Source organism: Arachis ipaensis, chromosome B8 (assembly GCF_059453495.1).
Source record: "Arachis ipaensis isolate K30076 ecotype BB chromosome B8, ASM5945349v1, whole genome shotgun sequence".
NCBI classification, from domain to species: domain Eukaryota; kingdom Viridiplantae; phylum Streptophyta; class Magnoliopsida; order Fabales; family Fabaceae; genus Arachis; species Arachis ipaensis.
This window is the reverse complement of record NC_142443.1, coordinates 107634838-107640885: the sequence shown is the minus strand read 5'-3', so window position 1 is coordinate 107640885 and position 6048 is coordinate 107634838.

The following is a 6048-nucleotide window of genomic DNA, read 5'->3' as shown; positions in this document are numbered from 1 at the left end:
GGATTATTTATCCTATTTCTGACAGCTCCTGGGTGAGCCCTGTCCAAGTTGTCCCCAAAAAGGGAGGCATGACAGTGGTTCATAATGAAAAGAATGAACTGGTTCCTACAAGAACAGTTATAGGGTGGCGCATGTGTATTGACTACAGAAGGCTCAATACAGCCACCAGAAAGGATCATTTTCCTTTACCATTCATAGACCAGATGCTAGAAAGACTGGCAGGTCATGATTATTACTGCTTTTTGGATGGCTACTCAGGATATAACCAGATTGCAGTAGATCCCCAAGATCAAGAGAAAACAGCATTCACATGTCCATCTGGAGTGTTTGCTTATAGAAGGATGCCATTTGGGCTGTGTAATGCGCCTGCAACCTTCCAGAGATGCATGCTCTCTATTTTCTCTGATATGGTGGAAAAATTTCTGGAAGTCTTCATGGATGACTTCTCAGTATATGGAGACTCATTCAGCTCCTGTCTTGATCACCTGAAACTAGTTCTGAAAAGATGCCAAGAGACCAACCTAGTTTTAAACTGGGAAAAATGTCACTTTATGGTGACTGAAGGGATTGTCCTTGGGCATAAAATTTCAAACAAGGGAATAGAGGTGGATCACGCAAAAATAGAGGTAATTGAAAAATTACCACCACCTGCCAATGTTAAGGCAATCAGAAGCTTTCTGGGGCATGCAGGATTCTATAGGAGGTTTATAAAGGATTTTTCAAAAATCGCAAAACCTCTGAGCAATCTGCTAGCTGCTGACACGCCATTTGTGTTTGACACAGAGTGTCTGCAGGCGTTTGAAACGCTGAAAGCCAAGCTGGTCACAGCACCAGTTATTTCTGCACCAGACTGGACATTACCATTTGAGCTAATGTGTGATGCCAGTGATCACGCCATTGGTGCAGTGCTGGGGCAGAGGCATGACAAGCTTCTGCATGTCATTTATTATGCTAGCCACATTTTAAATGATGCCCAGAAAAATTACACAACCACAGAAAAAGAATTACTTGCAGTGATTTATGCCATTGACAAGTTTAGATCATACTTGGTAGGATCAAAGGTGATTGTGTATACTGACCATGTTGCTCTCAAATATCTACTCACAAAGCAGGATTCAAAACCCAGGCTCATAAGATGGGTGTTGCTTCTGCTAGAGTTTGATATAGAAATAAGAGACAGAAAAGGGACAGAGAACCAAATGGCTGATCATCTGTCCCGGATAGAGCCAGTAGAAGGGACGTCCCTCCCCTCTCCTGAGATCTCTGAGACTTTTCCGGATGAGCATTTATTTGCCATTCAGGAAACACCATGGTTTGCAGACATTGCAAACTATAAAGCTGCAAGGTTTATACCCAAAGAGTACAACAGGCAACAAAAGAAAAAATTAGTTACTGATGTAAAGTACTACTTGTGGGATGAACCGTATCTCTTTAAGAGATGTGCAGACGGAATAATCCGGAGATGTGTGCCTAGAGAAGAAGCACAGAGGATCCTATGGCATTGCCATGGATCACAATATGGAGGCCATTTCGGAGGTGAGCGAACAGCCACCAAGGTCCTCCAATGTGGCTTCTATTGGCCCACACTCTATAAAGATTCCCGAGAGTTCGTACGTAACTGTGACAGTTGCCAAAGAGCTGGTAATCTGCCTCATGGTTACGCCATGCCTCAACAAGAAATCTTGGAGATTGAGTTGTTTGACGTATGGGGAATTGACTTCATGGGACCTTTGGTGCACGAAATTGTGATCTCCAGGCTCGAACAAATCCTGGTAATGGCTCCAAAGCTTGGTGCTCTGATCTTAATTCATAATTGTCACAACTTCGATACAACTAACCAGCAAGTGCACTGGGTCGTCCAAGTAATACCTTACGTGAGTAAGGGTCGAATCCCACGGAGATTGTTGGTATGAAGCAAGCTATGGTCACCTTGTAAATCTCAGTCAGGAAGATATAAAGTGATAATGGTGTTTTCGAATATTGTATAATAAAATAGGGATAGAGATACTTATGTAAATCATTGGTAGGAATTTCAGATAAGCGAATGGAGATGCTTTTCGTTCCTCTGAACCTCTGCTTTCCTGCTATCTTCATCCAATCTGTCTTACTCCTTTCCATGGCTGGTTGTATGCAAGGGCATCACCGTTGTCAGTGCCTACATCCCCTCCTCTCAGTGAATAATATGCTCACGCACCCTGTCACGGCACGGCTATTCATCTGTCGGTTCCCGATCATGCTGGAATAGGATTCACCATCCTTTTGCGTCTGTCACTAACGCCCTGCAATCGCGAGTTAGGAGCTCGTCACAGTCATTCAATCATTGAATCCTACTCGGAATACCACAGACAAGGTTTAGACCTTCCGGATTCTCTTGAATGCCGCCATCATTCTAGCTTACGCCACGAAGATTCTGGTTAGGAGATCTAAGAGATACTCATTCTAGCTTATTTCATGTAGAACAGAAGTGTTTGTCAGACACGCATTCATAAGGGAGAAGGATGATGAGCGTCACACATAATCATCACCTTCATCATGTTCTTGGGTGTGAATGGATATCTTAGAAGCGAAATAAGAAGGATTGAATAGAAAACAGTAGTACTTTGCATTAATCTTTGAGGGACAGCAGAGCTCCACACCTTAATCTATGGAGTGTAGAAACTCTACCGTTAAAAATACATAAGGGAAGGTCCAGGCATGGCCGAGATGGCCAGCCCCCTAAAACGTGATCAAAGGATCATAAGGTAATCCAAAGATGTCTAATACAATAGTAAGAGGTCCTATTTATAATAAACTAGCTACTAGGGTTTACATGAGTAAGTATTTGATGTATAAATCCACTTCCGGGGCCCACTTGGTGTGTGTTTGGGCTGAGCTTAAGTGTTGCACGTGCGGAGGCCATTTGTGGAGTTGAACGCCAGTTTTTGTGCCAGTTTGGGCGTTCAACTCTGGTTTTGGATCCTTTTCTGGCGCTGGACGCCAGATTTGGGTAGAAAGCTGGCGTTGAACGCCAGTTTACGTCGTTAATTCTTGGCCAAAGTATGGACTATTATATATTGCTGGAAAGCCCTGGATGTCTACTTTCCAACGCAATTGGAAGCGCGCCATTTCAAGTTCTGTAGCTCCAGAAATTCCACTTTGAGTGCAGGGAGGTCAGAATCCAACAGCATCAGCAGTCCTTTTTCAACCTCTGAATCTGATTTCTGCTCAAGTCCCTCAATTTCAGCCAGAAAATACCTGAAATCACAGAAAAATACACAAACTCATAGTAAAGTCCAGAAATGTGAATTTAACACAAAATCTATTAAAAACATCCCTAAAAGTAACTAGATCCTACTAAAAACATACTAAAAACAATGTCAAAAAGCGTATAAATTATCCGCTCATCACAACACCAAACTTAAATTGTTGCTTGTCCCCAAGCAACTGAAAATCAAAATAGGATAAAAAGAATAGAATATACTATAAATTCCAAACTATAAATGAAACAGAGCTTCAATCATATGAGCGGGACTTATAGCTTTTTGCCTCTTGAATAGTTTTGGCATCTCACTTTATCCATTGAGGTTCAGAATGATTGGCATCTATAGGAACTTCAGATTTCGAATAGTGTTATTGACTTTCTTAGTTCAGTATGATGATTCTTGAACACAGCTTCTTTATGAGTCTTGGCCGTGGCCCTAAGCACTTTGTTTTCCAGTATTACCACCGGATACATAAATGCCACAGACACATAATTGGGTGAACCCTTTCAGATTGTGACTCACTTTGCTAAAGTCCCCAATTAGAGGTGTCCAGGGTTCTTAAGCACACTCTTTTTTTTTTGCTTTGGACCTTGACTTTAACCGCTCAGTCTCAAGTTTTCACTTGACACCTACACGCCACAAGCACATGGTTAGGGACAGCTTGGTTTAGCCGCTTAGACCAGGATTTTATTCCTTTAGGCCCTCCTATCCACTGATGCTCAAAGCCTTGGGATCCTTTTTATTTCCCTTGCCTTTTGGTTTTAAGGGTTATTGGCTTTTTGCTCTTGCCTCTTGGTTTTAAGAGCTTTGGCTTTTTCTGCTTGCTTTTTCTTTTTCTTTCTATATTTTTTTTTTCGCCTTTTTTTTTTTTGCAAGCTTTGTTCTTTGCTGCTTTTTCTTGCTTCAAGAATCATTTTTATGATTTTTCAGATTATCAAATAACATGTCTCCTAGTCATCATTCTTTCAAGAGCCAACATATTTAACATTCTTAAACAACAACTTCAAAAGACATATGCACTGTTCAAGCATTCATTCAGAAAACAAGAAGCATTGTCACCACATCAATATAATTAAACTAAGTTCAAGGATAAATTCGAAACTCATGTACTTCTTGTTCTTTTAAATTAAAACAGTTTTTATTTAAGAGAGGTGATGGATTCATAGGACATTCATATCTTTAAGACATAGTTACTAACTACTAATGATCATGTAATGAAGACACAAACATAGATAAGCACATAACATAGAAAATGAAAAACAGAGAAAGTAAGAGCAAGGAATGAGTCCACCTTAGTGATGTCCTTGAGCTCTTCTATGTCTCTTCCTTGCCTTGGCTGCTCCTCCTTCATTGCTTTTAGATCTTCTCTGATTTCATGAAGGATGATGGAGTGCTCTTGATGTTCCACCCTTAGTTGCTTCCAATAATTGTGTGGAAGAAAATGTATCCCCTGACGTATCTCAGGGATCTCTTGATTTGCAGTCAAATGTTCTACCACTGAGCTATAGACCCTTGATGGAAGCTTTTGTCTTCCCTTTCCTCTTTCTAGAGGTTTCTCTGGCCTTAGGTGCCATCAATGGTTATGGAAAAAACAAAAAAGCTATGCTTTTACCACACCAAACTTAGAATGTTGCTCGCCCTCGAGCAAAAGAAGAAAGAATAGAAGAATAAGAAGAAGATATGGAGGAGATGGATGGGAGTGTGTATTCGGCCATATGGGTGGGAGAGAGATGTTGAATTTTTTAAGGTAGTGGGTGTATGGATGTGAGTGGTAAATGGAAAAAAAGAAGGGATGATCATGAATGGAAAGAGAGATGATGAGGTAGGTGGGGATCCTGTGGGGTCCATAGATCCTGAGATGATCCTGTGGGGTCCACAGATCCTGAGGTGTCAAGGCATTTACATCCCTGCACCAATTTAGGCATGTAAAATGCCCTTGCACACAACTCTGGGCGTTCAGCGCCAGGTTGGTGCCCATTTTGGGCGTTCAACGCCCCTTTGCTGCCATTTCTGGCGTTGAACGCCAGAACCATGCTTGTTCTGGGCATTCAGCGCCAGGATGCTCCCATTCTGGGCGTTCAGCGCCAGAACTATGCTCTGTTCTGGCGTTTGAACGCCAGACAGATGCTCCTCCAGGGTGTGATTTTTCTTCTGCTGTTTTTGATTCCGTTTTCAATTTTTATATTTATTTTGTGACTCCACATGATCATGAACCTAAGAAAACATGAAAAACAATAAAAATAAGAATTAGATAAACATTGGGTTGCCTCCCAACAAGCGCTTCTTTAATGTCAATAGCTTGACAGTGAGCTCTCATGGAGCCTCACAGATGTGCAGAGCTTTGTTGAGACTCTCCAACACCAAACTTAGAGTTTGGATATGGGAGTTCAACACCAAACTTAGAGTTTGGTTGTGGCCTCCCAACATCAAACTTAGAGTTTGACTGTGGGGGCTCTGGTTGACTCTGCTTTGAGAGAAGCTTTTTCTGCTTCCTCTCCATGGTTGCAGAGGGAGATCCTTGAGTTTTAAACCCAAGGGAGTTCTCATTCCATTGAAGGAATATTTCACCTCTGTCAACATCAATCACAGCTCTTGCTGTGGCCAGGAAAGGTCTTCCTAGGATGATGGATTCATCCTCTTCCTTTCCAGTATCCAGGACTATGAAATCAGTAGGTATGTAAAGGCCCTCAACCTTTACTAATACATCTTCTACTTGTCCATAAGCCTGTTTTCTTGAGCTGTCTGCCATCTCTAGTGAGATTTTAGCAGCTTGCACCCAATAGATTCCCAGTTTCTCTATTACAGA